We start from the raw sequence: 19,272 nt of genomic DNA, 5'->3' as shown, positions 1-19,272 counted from the left end.
ATGTTACCCATCTAATTGTACATATTCTCATACTTGAAGTGCAAGTTGCCTTGAGGCTAACTTAACTACAGTACTAGAGTTTTTGTTTGCTGAAGCTTCTTGGATCTTGTCCAAGTAACTCAAACAGAGTAGTTGAAATGTTGATATTCTCTCTAAGGACATGACCTCCCATAGTTAGCTCACGTCTTCTTAGCCCACCACTGCCCACTCCCAGTTCTATAAGGTTAAATACTATCCTCTACTATCAGCTTAAGGTTTCCTAGTGGCATATTACTGTTCACAAAATAAATATGCATAGTAATCATCTCCAACACTCACCCTCTTGAGTAGTTCCTGAAGATTTGCAAGTATCTGGGTATGCAGCAAGCAGCAGGGCAGCTTCCTCATTGAGTAGCCAAATGGTTAGGCCCATGGACAGCAGTGTTTCCACTCCAAGACCTCTAGAAAATGAGACCTTAAAACATTAATACAATGAAGTTTCTACCCACTGAACTGCAGATCGCTTAGACCAGGAGAATTTGGGCCAGAAATAAGGGATTTTTCTCTGATCCAACACAGCCTCTGGGCATTGTGATAGCACTCTTCATAGAGATCCTTCCTTCCACAAGTGTCCTGGCTCTGACTCTTCTCAAGCCAAGGATGAGCCATGAGGTCACTTTCAGGGATGGAGACCAGATATCCAAAACCCCGAACCCAACTGGCATCTTGTACCCCTGTTTCTTCTCCTCAGAGTTCTTTTCCTGCCAACTCTTGCATCTATTTCTCCCCCATTCTGAACTTTAAATCCACTAAAAGGCACCTACGCCTGCCATCCTTCAAAGAAAAAATCAATCAACCAAACAAACAAACCTAAATAAAATAAAAATATTTTGTTCTTTCTCAATGATAATTACGGTTATTAGAAACTTGAATGTCAGAATTTCCTTTTTAAAGAGGGGGCAAGTGTTTTTATTCCCTCCAGGTTAAATCTTCAAATGCAATAGGAAAAAAGTTCCTATTGTATTTTTCTTTTGTTTTGCTAAATGAGCAACAAAACATGTATTTTCTTTTCTTTTAAGATTTTAGTTATTTATTTATGAGAGACACAGAGAAAGAGAGAGGCAGAGACATAGGCAGAGGGAAAAGCAGGCTCCGTGCGGGGAGCCTGACGTGGGCCTTGATCCTGGGACTCCAGGATCACACTCTGGGCCAAAGGCAGGCGCTAAACTGCTGAGCCACCCAGGGATCCCCAAAACATATATTTTCAAGCCTTAACTCCTCAGTTTACTCTCCAGTCTGCTGAAGCCCAGTGTGCCTTGTAGTCCACGATGGCTCTGATCTGCCTGTAAACATTGATTTGAAGATTAAATGGAATAATATGTATGAAATGATTTTGATAGTACAACATGTGATAAAAAGGGGTCTACATGGAATTTTTGTATTATTCATCTGATACTTGAATAAAACTAACAAGACAGTAAAATTCTGGAATGTTTTAGAAATGGAACATACACACAAATACACATATATACATACAAACACAAGGAGATAACATTTAGTACAAATGCTTCATTTCTCATGTGCCAAAACTAACAGAGTAGGACTAGAAATTTGTTTTATGGCTTCTTACTTCTTTCACCTTGGTGTACTATGTGGTAAAAAGATTTGTTGGGCATAATTGTGAGCAAAAACAAGAGGCCAGAGACTGAATTGCATTTAGGAGCTGTTTCCCTGACAAAATTTTAGGTAGTGTACTGCAAGGCTGTAGAAAGGATACAATGTCTGTCTCTTTTGGTGATATTAGAAAATGTTTATAATCCATGCCCACAACAAGTAACTAACTGGAGTTGCAAAATGATGACCTTTTAATTTTCCTATATGAGTCACAGTAACTTCATAAGGAAATGTTTCCCCCACTGCCTCCCTCTACTATTTGATTACCTGGTGGAACAATCCAGAAAAGTATGTAGGAAAGCATGTACAAGTCAGAATAAATGTTTGATTTTTTTTCACTTCCTTATCTTTCTCATAAGGTAATTTTAAAAACTGTCATTAGGAGTTCATGGATCTAAACATATTTGAAGAGTTTCAGTAGATTGCAATGATTGTCATTATTATGTTAAAAATATTTTGGGGGGCAATATTTTGGGGTGGCTCAGTTGGTTAAGCATTCGACTCTTGATTTCAGGGTCATGAGTTCAGGCTTGATGTTGGGCTCCATGATGGGCATGGAGCCTAATTAAAAAAAAAAAAAAAAGGAACATTAAAATTTCTCCAAAAAAACTTTTCTCTCATTCCCCCCTCTCTTTTTTCCTTCTTTCTTTTCTTCCTTCCTTTCTGTCTTCTATTTATTTTCAAGAACTTAGGCAAGTTCATTGTTACTGGGTTGGTTATTGTTACTAGGTCTTTTGAGTGGAAAGAATCAGGCTATATATGTGTATTTTGAGTTGAGATAGATATTTTCAATTCAGGTTCAGAACCACAGGATTTTTAACTTAACTGCTAATCCACATGTTCTTTCTTTCATATAAAGAATTTGGGTTATCAGGAGCAATCAGGTTGACAGAATTAGAATATGTAATAATTATACATTATTTCACTTTTCAATAGGCTCTGAATAGCAATTCTACTACTACCATTAATAATGATTCTTAAAATATTTTAAAATTTGACTTTTGCTTTCGTTGGATTTTTTTGCTTATAGTTTTTCCACTCTCTTACCATTTTTTATGGTCACTCTGGGTTAATATTTTCAAGTACACTGGATATTGTTTCTATATGTAGTTTCATATACTACTGGTTCTAGTTCTACTATACTACTGCTATGACTATTTTTCCAGAACTGTTTTCAGTTGCAATTATTCTTGGTTATTCATCAAAGTAAGCATATTCTGATGATTACGAAGTCAAAATCTATTATTTATTTCATTAAAATTATATTTGTTGAAGGTGTAATAGCCTAATAGATTTTAATAGTCTTTTCAAATTATTCTGCATATATCATGATAGTAATTTATATTCATACATTTATACATATAACTTCAAAGTTATTCTAGACAATAGATCTAGAGCACATTTCCTTTAAAATTTACCTAGTACAAATTTTGTCATCTGAACAGATTTCTGATGACACAAAGTCCCTCTACTTTTGTTAGTAGTTTGTATAAATGGAATTTGACTACATTTGTAGCATTGTTTTTAGGAAGGTTGATAACGCATTAACGTTTATATTCTCTGTTCTAGTTTCAAAACTGTCCAGCCCCAGTGGGAGCTATAAGGTTTCAAATACTTCAGTTTGAGGAAATCTAATTAGAAGTATGGCTTATGGTCATGGTTCTTATTTCTTTCACATCCCTAATTTACCTAGGCAACTTCTAAAACATACAATCTCAGGCAATATTATAAACCCAATGTGTCAGATTCTGTGGGAATACATATTTTGGAAAATGTTCACATGTCATTCTAATGCACAAAATAGTTGAATGCTGTGTTTCCAAGGTAGAACAATCTGTCTGCAACAGATTAAGAAGCTAAATATACCACAACTCAGAGGAAAAGGTATCAGCAATTTGCCTGAAATTTAAGATAGAAGGAGAATGGAGTGAGGCAAGGAGTGAGAACTACGAAACTTAAAAGAATAACTAGTATGGAGCCAACAGTCATTGTGAAAATTCAGGGAGCTGGTTACTTAATTAGGAAAGGTAGTTATATGGTATTAATGCTCTGCCTTCTAGGGGTTCTCGTAAAATTCAGGAAAACTAGGGCATATAGATTGCATGAGTGCCAAAATATAACTGTCTAGAGGTCATAGGATATTTTGTTAATCCATCATGAAACTCTTTTCTTGTGAGTTTGGATACTGATTCATAATTGTTACCTTAAAAAAAAAGAAACAACAGAAAAAACAAGAAACAGCCCCATAGTTACTTTCAATAGGTTGTAGTTGGCCTGTCAGTCAAGACATATTTGCTATTCTTATTTAGTATTTGAGCATTTATTTATTTTATTAAAAACTTTTATTTATTTATTCGTGAGAGACTCAGAGAGAGAGAGGCGGAGACACAGGCAGAAGGAGAAGCAGACTCCCTGTGAGAAGCCTGATGCGGGACTCAATCCCAGGACCCCAGGATCAGGACCTGAGCCGAAAGCAGATGTTCAACCACTGAGCCACCCAGGCATCCCAGTATCTGAGCATTTAATGTATACAAGACAGAAGTCTTTAACTCAACCTCAGAGGGGCAACAGCTGGGTAAACTTTGGGTGGCATAAGATATAACTAAGGGATACCATTTGAACAAAGACTCAGGGTGCTGGAGAGAATATCAGACTGCCCTAAAGACTGAATTACTTGGTAGGTCAGGCAGCCTGTTGACTATTTTTTTTACAGAGGTAGGTATATCCTATTTTGATGCATGAGTTACTTTGAATCAGTGAGAAGTGAGCTGAATCTAGAGAGCCTACATGGAAAGTACATTCATTACACTGAACGTTAAGAGGACATTGGCTATAGAGGACAACTTGTTAGAAAAATTACCACTAGCTATGTGACTATCTATAAGTCACTTAACTTTTCTGAGTTTATAAAATGAAAATTGAATTTGATCTGTGTTTTCAGGCTGGTGCTTCAAGAGTTGCTAAACTGTCATGGGGCTTCCCAGGGGAATTTCAAGCAGAAGCCTAGAAGTCACTTAACCACCTTGTTCCAGCAAAACAAACAAGAAAACCAGAAGCATCTCAGTGTTTTTCTTTTTGAAATAGGGATACTAAGAACTGACTGGGTCCAGGGCCAAAGTCTGCACCCCATCTTTGAAATTGATTCACCCCTACATTCCCACTGAGTTCTTATCACTTACCTTTCATTGACTTAAATCCATAAAGTGAGCAAGGAGGAGTTTAGAAGTGGTTACTCAGGAGGATAAAAAAATCATTAGAAACAGTAATATGTTCAGCTATGGCTCATAGACCTATGTGAAGGATAACTACCCTGACTCATCTGAAATTGGGTAAGTTGAAGAATATGACCTGAAAAAGTACAGGCCACTTTGACACTTCATCCTTTAAGGTTGTCAGTGACAAACAGTTATGCATATCACTTCATGAATCCTGCTTACATAAAAGCCATTTATCATGTAAAATAGTATGTATTTAAATTTATATGTAGACCTTAACAGAAATAATAGTCGAGAATCTTTTCTCAATCTTGCCTTGGAAATGAGAACTACATTTTAATTTATCTGCAAAAGTCTGCAGAATATAATACCAAACACTTCCTTTCCCCTTGTTCAGGACTGAAGCAGCACAAAGAGAGTCATTAGGTAAAGGTCATCTGGAAGCATGCAGTAGGTTTCGTGAAGATACCTGAATGTCAGTCACTAAACTTCAGACCAAAGATTTCATATATGAAAAATAAGTTGATATAGAGTGGTCAAAGAGCCTCTTTCCGGTGTGTGGATATTGGAGCAAATATCTTCATGAAACTTCTAGTTGATCCACATCCTAACTAACACTGGATATGGTACTAAATTACTGGCATTCTAATTAAGTGTTTAGTGTTAGCTCATTGTGGTTTAAATATGGATTTGCCTAATGATGAATGATGTTAGGAATCATTTCATTTGATTATTTGTCATTTGTATATTCATTTTGGTGAAGTGGCTAATCTCTGCTCTATTTATATATTATGCTCTATTTACTTATTATTTATTTTCTTATCTTTGAGATTTAAAAGTGTTTTTAAAATACACTCTACATCTAATTTCTCCCAGCTTGTGGCTTTCCTTTTAATTTTAAGTGCCTTTCAAAGTGGGAAAAATTTAATTTTGATAAGGTTGACTTTATAAAATTTACCTTTAACATATTGCACTTTCTGTGATGTATCTACATAGTCTTTTTAAAGGTTATTTATTTATTTGAGAGAGAGAAAGAGAGAGCATGTGTGAGTAATGGGGAGGGACAGAGGGAGAAGTAGACACCCCCTGAGCAGGAAGCCATAAGCAGGGCTCCATCCTAGGACTTGGAAATCATGATCTGAGCTGAAGGCAGCTGCTTAACCTACTGAGCCACCCGGGTGCCCCTAAGTAACTATTTTTTATTTTTATTGGAGTTCAATTTGCCAACATATAGCATATCACCCAGTGCTCATCCCATCAAGTGCCCTCCTAAGTGCCCGTCACCCAGTCACCCCAACCCTCCGCTCACCTCCCTTTCCACCACCCCTAGTTCGTTTCCCAGAGTTAGGAGTCTCTCATGTTCTGTCTCCCTTTCTGATATTTCCCATTCATTTTTTTTCTCCTTTTCCCTTTAATCCCTTTCACTATTTTTTATATTCCCCAAATGAATGAGACCATATAATGTTTGTCCTTCTCCCATTGACTTACTTCACTCAGCATAATACCCTCCAGTTCCATCCACGTTGAAGCAAATGGTGGGTATTTGTCGTTTCTGATGGCTGGGGAATATTCCATTGTATACATAGACCAAATCTTTATCCATTCATCTTTCCATGGACACCGAGGCTCCTTCCACAGTTTAGCTATTGTGGCCATTGCTGCTATAAATATCGGGGTGCAGGTGTCCCGGCGTTTCACTGCATCTGTATCTTTGGGGTAAATCCCCAGCAGTGCAATTGCTGGGTCGCAGAGTAGCTCTATTTTTAACTCTTTGAGGAACCTCCACACAGTTTTCCAGAGTGGCTGCACCAGTTCACATTCCCACCAACAGTGCAAGAGGGTTGCCCTTACTCCACATCCTCTCCAACATTTGTTGTTTCCTGTCTTGTTAATTTTCACCATTCTCACTGGTGTGAGGTGGTATTTCATTGTGGTTTCTCTTCAGATTGCATAAATCTTTCACCCTAAGTAATTTTTAACATAAACTCAGAGCGATTTTCTCCTGTTTCCTTCTATAGGAATTTTAGTTATAGGTCATTTAGTTTAATGATTCATTTTGAGTTAATTTTTGTGTATGGTGTGAGGGTTGACTTCAATTTTTCCTTTCGCATATGGATATCGAATTGTTTCAGCAAAGATTATCCTTTCTCCATTGAATAACCTTCAAATTTGCTTAAAAATAGGTTGTTTATATGTTAATCTATTTCTAGATGCTGTATTCTGCTTTGTTGATCCATTTGTCTGTCTTTATGACAATACCACACAGGTCTGATATTTATAGCTTTACAGTAATATTTATAACCAAGGTTGTTTGGGCTCTATCCTAAGTCCTTTGCATTTCTAAATAAATTTTAGAATCTGCTTATCAGTTTCTACATCACAGTGGGGCAGGATATTGAGACTGTATTAAATCTAAAAATTAATCTGAGAAGAATGTCATCATACAATATTGTATCTTCTAAGCCGTAAACACCATATATCTCCTCATTATTTACATTTTTATATTTTTGTCTGCCATATTTTGTAGTTTTTAGTTCACAAGCCTTGCACATGTTTTTTCAGCTTTAACTCTAAGTAATTGATATTTTGATACTTTCTCTTTTTAAAGGGGTATTTACAAAATTTCAATTTCTGAGTATTCCTTGCTGTTTTATAGAAAAACAATTGGGGATGCGCCTGGGTGGCTCAGTTGTTGAGCATCTGCCTCCAGCTCAGGACAGGATCCCAGGGTCCTGGATTGAGTCCCGCATCTGGCTCCCCATGGGGAGCCTGCTTCTCCTTCTCGCCTTTGTCTTTGCCTCTCTCTACGTGTCTCTCATGAAAAAAAAAATATTTTTTTTTATTTTTTATTTTTATTTATTTATTTTTTAAAGGATCTTATTTATTTATTCATAGACACAGAGAGAGAGAGAGGCAGAGACACAGGCAGAGGGAGAGGGAGAAGCAGGCTCCATGCAGGGAGCCCGACGTGGGACTCGATCCCAGGTCTCCAGGATCACACCCCAGGCTGCAGGCGGCGCCAAACCGCTGCGCTACCAGGGCTGCCCAAATCTTTTTTTTTTTTTTTTTTTAAGAAAAACAATTGATTTTTGTATATTGTTGACCTTGTATCTTTCAACATTGCTAAACTCACTAGTTCTAGTAACTTCTTTTATAAATTTCATCAGATTTTGAACACAGATAATCATGTCTACAAATAAACAGTTTTAGTTTTTATTTTCCAAATTGGATGTCATTTATTTCTTTTCCTCACCTTATTGCACTGGCTGGGACTTCCCTGTGCAAAGTTGAACAGTAGTGATAAGGAGTGCCTAGGTAGCTCAGTCAGTGGAGCAGTCGACTCTTGACCTCAGGGTTGTGAATTCAAGAGCCATGTTGGATGAAGAGAGCACTTAAAATCCATTTTTTTTTAAAGATTTATTTATTTATTTATTTATTTATTTATTTATTTATTTATTTATTATAGACACACACACACACACACACAGAGGCAGAGACACAGGAGGAGGAAAAGCAGGCTCCATGCCGGGAGCCCGACATGGGACTCCATTCCGGAACTCCAGGATTGCACCCTAGGCTGCAGGCAGATGCTAAACCACTGAGCCACCCAGGTATCCCCCAAATAAAATCTTAAAAAAAAAAAAAAAAAAAAAAGAGGTAGTGAACAGCCCAGGTGGCTCAGCGGTTTAGCACTGCCTTAGGCCCAGGGCCTGATCCTGGAGTCCCGGAATCGAGTCCCATGTCGGGCTCTCTGCATGGAGCCTGCTTCTCCCTGTGCCTGTGTCTCTGCCTCACTCATTCTCTCTCTCTCTCTTTCTGTGTCTCTCATGAATAAATAAATAAAATCAAAAAAAAAAAAAAAAAAGAATAGTGATGGGGGACTTTTTGCCTTGTTTCTAATCTTTGAGGTAAACATTCATATTTTACTACTAAATATGATGTTGTCTGTGAGTTTTTCACAGATGCTTTTACCAAACCAAGAAAATTCTCTTCTTAGTTTTCTGAGAGCTTTTAATCAAAAATGGATGTTGAATTTTGTCAAATACTTATTCTTTATAAAGATGATCATGTTTTCTTTATTATTTTGTAAACATGGTGTTACATTGATTAATTAAATTCTTAAAACTAAATGTGCATTCCTGGGAGAAATTCCACTTGTGTCATGATATATTACCCTTTTTATATGTTTTATGTTATATATATTTTTACATATTATATTAGTTATAATAATACAATATGTAACAATTTTATATATTGTTGAATTCAATTTTAAATTTTCTTTTTTTAAAAGATTTTATTTAATTAAGAGAGAGAGAGAGAAAGAGCAAGACATGGGTGGGGGCAGAGAGAGACTCCCCACTGAACAGGAAGGCCAATATCAGGCTAGATCCCAGGACCCTGAGATTATGATCTGAGCCAAAGGCAAATGCTTAACCTACTGAGCCACCCAGGTTGCTCAATCAATTTCAAAATTTTCTGAATGATTTTTGTATTTATATTCATAAGGGACATCATTTAGTTTTCTTTAACTTATGTCTTTATCCATTTTATCAGGCAAAACTTGGCTTCATAAAATGAGTTATGAAGGATTCTATTTTTTTACATTTTCTTAATAATTTGGGGTAAAACTGCTATTTTTGCCATAACTACTTGGTAAAATTGACCTGTGAAGTCACAAATGCTTTGAGTTCCTTCAGTGTAGAGATTTAAACTGCAAATATAATTTATTTGATAAATATGTGCCTATTCAAATTTTCTATTTCTTCTTTAGTTAATCAGGTTTGGTACTTTGCATCTTTAAAGGAATGCATCCATTTCATTTCAGTTATCAACTTTATTTGCATACAGTTGTTCTTAATGTTTCTTCATTATCATTTAACATTTTTAGTACCTGTCATCTCTCACATTCCTGATTTTAGTAATTTGTGACTTTTTTTTAGTAATTTTAGTCATTTTTTAGTAATTTGTAACTTTTTTCCCCCTCATCAGTCTACCTAGAGGTTTATCAATTTTACTTATCTTCTCAAAGATACAGCTTCTCCTCTCATTGAATTTTTTCTCTTTTTCTCTTTCCTTTTAATTGGCTTCCATTATTTTTTCTATTTCTTTAGAGTGGAAGCTGAGGTCATTAATCTGAATCCTTACTTCTTTTCTAATATACAGCTATAATAGTGCTATAAGCTTCTAAGTACTTCTTTAGCAGCATTCCACAAATTTTCATGTTATGTCTTTATTTCCTTTAGTCTAAAATATATTCTCATTTCTTTTTTTCTCCTTGTGTTATTTAAAGTCTGCTAATTAATTTTCAAATATTAGATAACATTCTAAATATCTTTCTGAGTTCAAATTATTTCCTTATGGTCAAACAGTGTTTTTTTGTGAAATGAAACCTTTAAATTTATTGAGACTTGTTTTATGGCCCAGAATATGGCCTATCTTGGGAAATGTTTGATATATACTTTAAAAATATGTATAAAATAAAATGTTGAATTTTTATTCAATTTCAATTTTATTATGTTTTGAAATTCATAATATTTACAGTTGCTATGTCTTCTTGATTAATTGACCACTTCATTATGGTATGGTCATCTTTATTTCTGATAATAGTCTTTACTATGAAACCTACTTTCTTTGATATCAATATGACCTTGTCATCTTTCTTTGGGATAGTGGTAGCATGATGTATGTATTTCCATCCTTTTACTCTCTAACCTATTTGTGTTTTTATATTTAAAATGTGTTTCTTTTGAATAGACGTGTTTCATTTTTGTTTTTTTAAACCTGAAAAATTCTTTTTTTTTAAAGATTTAATTTATTTATTCATGAGAGACACAGAGAGAGGCAGAGACACAGGCAGAGGGAGAAGCAGGCTCCATGCAGTGAGCCGTGAGACTCCATCCCAGGTCTCCAGGATTGGGCTCTGGGCTGAAGGTGGTGCTAAATTCCTGAGCTACCCAGGCTGCCCTAAACTTAAAAAATTCTAGCTTTTAGTTATAATGTTTAAATCATTTGTGTTTAGTGTTAGCTATAGATATGGTTGGGTTTAACCTACAATCTTATTTGTCTTCTATTTATCTCACCTGTTACTTTTTCTTTTTCTCCTTTTCATTAACTTTCCTTCTTTATCTGAAATTTTTTGGGTTAATTAATAATTTAAAAACTAATTATCTTTCATCTCATTCATTGGTTTCATATGCAATAACTCATTGTTTTATTATTTTATTATTTATCATAAACTATCTTCTTTTAATATTATACTATTTTATGTATAGTATAGGAACTTTACAATAGTTTATTTTTATTTCTCCTCTCTCAGGTTTTATGTATTTGTTATTGCATGTTTTAATTATGTGTATGACAAAGTCTCACACTATATTGCTATTATCTTTATTTAAACATAAATTTTATTTGAACATATTTTTAAAAACAAGAAAAATATTATATATTTACACATGTAAAATACATATGGAGCTTTCCTTGTATAGATCTGTATTTCTATCTGGCATCAATTTTTTTTATTGCAATGTAGGTCTGCTGTCAAATTCTTTAAGATTTTCAGTTTCTGAAAAAAAGCCTTTATTTTGCTTTTACTTTGAAAAAGTGTCTTCTATGGGTATAGAATTTTAGGTTAGAGTTTTGTTTTTGTTTTTGTTTTTTAACTACTTGAAAGATGCTACTCTACTGTCATCTCTCTTGAATTCTTTCTGGTGAGGACTCTGATGTCATCCTTATCTTTATTTTTGTGTTTGCATTGCTTTGGGTTTTTTTCTGAAGATTTTAAGGTTTTCTTTTTTATCATTGTTATAATGATTATGTCATGGTTGATATGATTTTGATGTGTCTTGGTGTAGTTTTTTAAATGTTTCTTATACTTGAGCTTCTTGGATCTGAGCTTTATAGTTTTCATCAAATTTGGGGAAAAGTGGCCATTATTTGTTCAATTTTTTTTGAGGGGGGGAATCCCATAACTTCTTCTCCAAGAACTCTAATTGCATGTATACTAGCCACTTAGTGTTATGCCACCATTCACTAATGCTATGTTCTTTTTCGAGGAGGATCATTTTTCTTTCTTTCTTTTTTTTTTTAAAGATTGTATCTATTTATTTGAGAGAGAGAGCAGAAGAGAGATAGAAGCAGACTTCCTGCTGAATAGGAAGCCTATGTGGGGCTGGATCCCAGGACCCAGAGATCATGACCTGAGCTGAAGGCAAACGTTTAACTGACTGAGCTACTACCCAGGTGCCCTGAGGACCACTTTTCCTTCTCTATTTCATTTTTATATTTTCCTTTGCTATTCCTTAATTCACTAATCTCTTCTTTGGCAATGTCTAATCTAATTAATTTAAAATTAATTATCTTTATGAATTGTTATCTTTATCAAATACATAATTTATCCCATTCAGTATATTTTTCATGACATAAAATTAGACTATGTAGTTTTCATGTCTCTAGTTTTTTTATTTGGAAGTTTTTCATATCTTATATGTTTTTATTTAACATGATTAATCTTTCTTCTAGTTTATTGAACATGTGGAATATAGTAATAATAATTTTTAATGTCTCTGTCTGCTAATTCTTACATCTGGGTCACTTTTGATTGTTTTATCCCCCTGACTATGACTAGTATTTTTCTGTTCTTTCCATGCCTAATAATTTTTTGAGTAGATGTCAGACACTATAATTTTTTTTTCCTGGATGCTGGATATTTTTTGTAATCCTATAAATTTTATTGAACTTTGTTTTGAGATGCAATTAAATTTCTTGAAAACTGCTAGAAACTTTCAAGTTTTATTTTTAAGCTTTATTAGGAAAGACTATAACAACATTTAGTTCAGGACCAATTTATTCTGTGCTACTGAGTCAAGATCTTATGAGTTTCCTGCTTAGTGCCCCTTGAATTATTGGGTATTTCTGGCTAGCTTGGGAACAAAAAGTATTTCTGGCCCTGAGTGAGCTGTGCGTACTATTCCTTCTAATATTTGCTAGTGTCCTTCCTAACCCACCTACCCACCCAAGTATCAGATAGTTTTCTCATAAGTCTGTGCTGATCACTACTGTCCTCAATACTTAGAAGGATCTTGTGCCATTTTTGAAATTGTCCCTGTATCCTACACTCATTCTGGATATTTATTTTGACTAAATGTTTTGAATATTCTCAAATAAATTATTTGAAAAATCTTTTTACTAAGAGGTTGTTTGCAGAATGTGAAAGCATTTTAGAAGCATACCTTCTAATTTTGTTTTACAAATTAAAAACTAATGACCAAAATTAATACAAGTCACCATTCTGTGCCTTGAAATATTTTTTCTTCTTTTATTAACATGAGAGTAAGTTTTTAAAGGAGAAAAAATGTCTTGTTGATTCAAAGGCGAAGAAAAAAAACCATGCCATTATTATTTTTATTATACTCAACAGCCTGTGAATGGTGAACAAATCACTTGGGGTTCTTGTGAAAAGGGACTTCTAGTGATTGAGTGTTTATTAGCAGAAGTTTTGAAAAATATTAGAGGATTAAGAAACTTATTTAGTACCCAAGAAATACTATAAGAAAATTCTGAGTGTACAAGAGAATTTTTAGATGATAAGAGTTGTTTTTAAGGCCATAATTTCTACTTTGAGGTTTTGTGAGAAGTTTAGCATCATGGTGAAAAGCATGGATTTTGGATCTTGATTATCTGGATTCCAATCTTGAATCTATAAATCACTTCTCTGTGCTTCAGTCATCATATTCATGAAATGAGAATTATAATAATGCTTATCTTACATGGTTGTTATGAGGATTAAATGCATTATTACACATAAAACATTCAGAATAGTGACTGGTAGATTGAGAAGCCAGATAAATGTTAGCTATTAGCCATTAGCCCTGAGTTTCCCATTAACTATCTGTCTTGATAAGTAACTTAAGAAGACCTTTCAATCTCTGATTTCTCATTTGTACAATAATGTGGTTTTATGCTAGCAAGTAGATTTTATCTTAAATGTCAACTCTGATTGATTAGGATTAGGTACTTGTATCATAGTAATCATAAGGATTATATCTGGGCTGGGCAGAAAAAAAATTCAGTATCAATTAGCTCTATCTGCAAGGGGCTCTGTCAGACTGGTGGCATGCATGTATACACATATGTACATATACACATTTAACAACAGTTCATGTATATATATGTCTATATATGATATACACAGAATAGATATATTTAGTAAATATATACTTATATATATTTTGTATATATTATATATATATTTACTAAATATATATAAATTTTATATATAAAATTTGCCATCTTTGATTATCATAGGTGTTCTTTTTAGCTTCAACATGATATAAGTATCTGATTTAAACTCCTTTTAAAAATAATGATACTCTTAAAAATATTAGAATTGTAATGGCATTTGCAATACTATTGGGCTTGAAACACCTCCTCTCCATTCCTATGTTTGGAAAGGGAATTTCTCCAGTTGAAGCAGCTGAGCATGCATCCCATTTCAGAGACTGAATCTGCCTGATACTCACTGTTCCATCCTCTTTTGCCGCTAGAATATGGGTACATGCCATGCTGTATGTCTGTTTATGTGACATACCTTCTCAAGACCCAGATGCCAGATTTGAAAAGGAGAAAATAGACTGACGACTCCATTTTGATGGAGGTAGAGATAAGATGTGGTTTGTGCATTCAGTGGCTTCTAACTCTGTGGCATGACTTCATGTTTATCCTGAGAGAGTAGATGCCAAGCCTAATTGTCAACCTCCTCAAGATCCTATGAACTGCCTTTTACCACATCACTTATTACCTTAAATTCCTAACTTAGCTTTTATTGATTTCAATTGTTTGCAGTCCAAAATGCATGAATGTTACCTGGATTTACATAGTTGATCTCTCTTAAGAGTTATCTGTGCCTGTTCTCTGTTAGGCATTGTATGACCCCAGGGGACCACACCACTATTAAAAACTCATATTTAAATTACATGATTACAAATGGAATATAAACAGTACTCAATACTAAGAAAAACACCACAAGGAAAAAAATCTCTTGGGCAAAAGAGCAGGCGTAAAAATTTTTCTTCATTGTATGTGTGACTGGCCTTTACAATGTAGCAAATGCCTGCCCCCTGTATGAAATTATATTTGGCTTCTTCATCTTTTAAAGTTGTTTCTTCCTTTGATATGTACTATAGAACAATCTGTTTAACCATATAATCCCCATTACATTATCTGAAGTTATAGGAAATAATTATAAGCCTTATTCTATAAGGTTTTTGTGAAGTTTATGAATAGTGTAAATTTTGTTTTGTTTGGCCTAACCCCCAAATCTATTTATCCATACAATTTTATCAAATCCATTGACCTTTTCATTAGATTAGTTTTTGCTTTTGTTGATTTTCTCTATTGTTTCCTGGTTTTCAGGATTATTGATTTATGCTCTAAATTTATTAGTTCTTCCTTCTACTTGCTTCAGGCTTAAATTACTCATTTTCTCTAATTCTCTAAAATGGAATCTTATATTATTGATTCTATTTTAGAGCTTTCTTCTTTCCTGACATATGCATTCAATGCTATAAATTTCCCTTAAAGCACTGTTTTGGCTGTAACTCGCAGCTTTTGATGAGTAATATTTTCAGTTTATCTTGAGACTTCTTTGATCCATATGTTATTTAGAAATATGTTTTTAATTTCCAAATATCTAGTTATTTTCTAGGTATTTTTCTGTTATTAACGTTCTGTTTCATTTTATTATAGTAGAAGTACATGCTTTGTATGATTTCTACTCTTTTAAATTTAAAATGTGTTTAATGGCCCAAATGTTTGTAATTTGTAAATACTGAAGCTGAAACATGAAGTCCCAAATGATTTTTTTTTTAAGATTTTATTTATTTATTCATGAGAGACACACAGAGAGAGGGAGAGGCAGAGACACAGGCAGAGGGAGAAGCAGGCTCCATGCAGGGAGCCTGATGTGGGACTTGATCCCTGGTCTCCAGGTTCACACCCAGGGTGGAAGGCGGCGCTAAACCACTGAGCCACCCAGGCTGCCCAAAGTCCCAAATGTTTTAATGTTGATATTTCCCAGTAGGATGAGGAAAAATGTAATGCCCTCACAGAAAGGGGCCTCATGGATTTAGGAGGTCTACTTGGTCTCAGTAGTGACCTATAGGTTACTGGATAGTTAGCCAGGGACTTCTGACCACTACAAGTAGAAAGTTTTAATGGCCCCTAAATAACAAACTTGAATTATTCTATTAAATCCAAAAGGCCTTCAGAACCAAGGTTTGTGTGTTTGTTTCCAATGACCTTATAACTCTCTCAGAAGGTGTGGTCTAAGAAGGTATTACCTAATCAATAAGGTAAGATTCTAGCTTGTGCTACACCTGTGATGGTCTGGGCATGTACTATCATGTTTGAATCATAGGATAATAGGGCCATCTTGGGAAGGTTTATTATTTTACAGATGCTAAGACTAAAGTTAAGTCAGGGAAGGATGGAAAATTGTCCAAAGTCCTACTAACTAGACAGCAGCAGACATAGAACTAGAGACCTCTGATGTCTTTTAACTAGATTCTCAAAAGTATAGTTACCCAATGTTAATAGACCCACTGTCAATACAAACGATTTCCATTCTCAAATGCAGCAAATTTCAAATCTCCCTCTTGGGAAGTCAGGAAACATATTTACATAATATAGGTCCTGAGAAGCTTGACATTTAATTGACCTGAGTCTTTTTTTAATTGATTCTGGGTTGTTGTGGTTTTTTTTTTTTTTTTCAAAATAAATACCTATTAGCATCTAAGAAACTGTTATTTAATGGAACATATTTTGAAAAATATGGAAGTACATTCCCCTTCCCCCTTTCACTCTCTCTCTCTTTTTGTTAGTTTTGTCTCCTGGGTTACAAACTACTCATTGTTGAAATCATGGCTCTTATTCTTTTCCTCTTCTGAACCCTCCACCTTGGTTTTTTGCCTTCTCTCATTGCCTGGAATATGCAGAACAAAAAATTCACAGAAGACATTTCAGTGTCATTGAGTTACATTTGAATCAAGTTTAATATTGTCCTTCAAGGAGACAGAACATGGAAGACTCCTAACTCTGGGAAACGAACTAGGGGTGGTGGAAGGGGAGGTGGGCGGGGGGTGGGGGTGACTGGGTGGCGGGCACTGAGGTGGGCACTTGACGGGATGAGCACTGGGTGTTATTCTGTATGTTGACAAATTGAACACCAATACAAAATAAATTTATTATTAAAAAAATATATTGTCCTTCAAAACTGGTGTTTCTGCCCAGGGATCTGCATTACTGAGGCTGGCTTTCTTTCTTTCTTTCTTTCTTTCTTTCTTTCTTTCTTTCTTTCCTTTTTCTTTCTTTCTTTCTTTCTTTCTTTCTTTCTTTCTTTCTTTCTTTCTTTTTCTTTCTTCTCTTTCCTTTTTGTTATTATTATTATTATTTTGTAATCTGGCTCATTCCTTTAGTTTAGATGTCATATACTTCACTTCTTTCTTTTCTGAAAGCTGGAGAGCTCATGAGTTTTTGGTCTCACTTCTGAAAATTGAGCCACTGATGAGGAAGCAATTCCTGACAGCAGCGTGCAGCTCTGTCATTTTCTCTGACGACTTTGCCCACACTTGAGTGTCCTTTAGCAAAATGACTGGAATAAGTGGTGCATTTTCCCAGACGCTTTCTTCTATCTTGTGCATCAGCAGAAAATCACAGCAGTGGTCTCAGTGGACAATGGTAAAAACAAGACAGAAACTGCTATTATAAATGCGAAAAGTCAATTTGAATGTCAGCAGCTGAGGTATGGGAGACGAACTGAAAGGAGCTGTAGTTTGAGAAAATGAAGAAACTGTACTGTATCTTGCTAATGCTTAAAACCTTACACTCATGCCACATTTAAGCATAAGTGGTTTTCATTGTGCTGGACTCCTGTAGAGACCACACATTTGTGTTTAAGAGTAGGCACTGCCCTAAAACACAAGGTTCATCAAGCACAGAGTTAATTACCGAAGCCAACCTGGGAAGTGTCATTTGCCCCTAGAGGTTGTTTGCCCTTGACTCTATAGGCATGGACTGATATTCACGGAAACCTTGAGACTGATCAATTTTGAACAATTTGGTATGTGGGAAGAACTCTTCTTCATAGATATTCTCCAACAATCAGCATGGTTTTCTAAAGTGTTTTATAGGAATACTTAATTATGGGCAGATTAATAGGAGGTATTTGAATAAATTATACAAAATTTGAATAACTTGGGGCTTCTCAGATGTGAAATGTGCTAATGAGCTTTGTAAATTTTCAAGAGTAAAAGAAAATATATGATAGTATAGGAAAAGAGTATTTGATCATAGAATTTTCTTCTTTTTTATCTTATTTTATTTGCAAAGGGATACAAATTGTTGTAAAAATTTAAACAATATGGCATTACATAGAATAAAATGTTAAATTCTTTCTAAATTACTCCATCTCCTGTAATCTAACTCCTCTTCCCAGAAATAATCTCAGTTAAGAGTTTGGTGTGTTTCCTTCCAAGTTTCTTTTTTTTTCTCTAGATGTTGCCAAATTGCCCTCAAAAGAGGTTTCTGCCAATTATTTTCCCACTAGTAGTGATGTGAGAAGATATTTATTTGCCTATGTCCATCCAATGCCAGATATTATCAGGTACTTACTTTTATTGACAATCTTAAGGGTGAAGATTTTATCTCAAATGGTAATGTGTGAAAATCATTTCATCATCACATTATCATGAAATATTATAGAGATCCTAAATATCTATCAATAAAAGAATAGCTAATTAAATTATAGGTGCATCTGTGCTTTGTAATTTTAGAAAACATAAAATATTTGCATGTGCTCATGTAAAAAGAAAAAATCTTAAGAAAAAATCTCTATGATGTGTAAGAGAAAAAAACAAAGGCTTTTCCTTTGGGAAAAAATCAGAATAGTCACTATCACCACAAATCCACAGATGTCAATGATATGCAGATGTGCATATATATATGCAGATGTGTGTGTGTATATATATATATATGGTGTTGTTTATAGATTAAAGTCCAGAGGAATAAATTCCATACTTGAAAAGGTGGTTACCTTTAGGGAAGAACTATAGAGCATACTATTTTGGATGGGCATTTATTTGTGGTGTAAATTAAATCATACAAAATCATTAATGTCATATTTAATTACTCTATTTTTTTAAAGATTTTATTTATTTATTCATGAGAGACACAGAGAGAGAGAGAGAGGCAGAGACACAGGCAGAGGGAGAGGCAGGCTCCCTGTGGGGAGCCCGATGTGGGACTTGATCCCAGGATCCCGGCATTGTGACATGAGCCAAAGGCAGACGCTCAACTGCTGAGCCACCCAGGTGCCCCTTAAATGCTGTTCTAATTTTCATTTATCAATTAT

General features: G+C 34.7%; 1 protein-coding gene across 15 annotated transcripts in view; it reads right to left on the bottom strand.

The window, feature by feature from the left end:
- Nucleotides 1-229: 229 nt before the first annotated feature.
- Nucleotides 230-19,272, bottom strand: part of LOC144315690 (uncharacterized) — a 317,078-nt gene continuing 298,035 nt past the window's right edge. For 7 of the 15 annotated variants that reach the window (XR_013381480.1, XR_013381479.1, XR_013381484.1 and 4 more), the window contains one exon: nt 235-440. The gene's annotated coding sequence lies outside the window, so the exon portion shown is untranslated. Of the gene's footprint in view, nt 441-19,272 lie in introns of all 15 variants that reach the window. The other 8 variants (XR_013381482.1, XR_013381486.1, XR_013381464.1 and 5 more) reach the window with 4 other exon arrangements.

Source organism: Canis aureus, chromosome 6, assembly GCF_053574225.1.
Source record: "Canis aureus isolate CA01 chromosome 6, VMU_Caureus_v.1.0, whole genome shotgun sequence".
Classification (NCBI taxonomy): Eukaryota; Metazoa; Chordata; class Mammalia; order Carnivora; family Canidae; genus Canis; species Canis aureus.
Note: the sequence above shows the minus strand (reverse complement) of the source record. Positions and strands in the feature narration are given on the sequence as shown.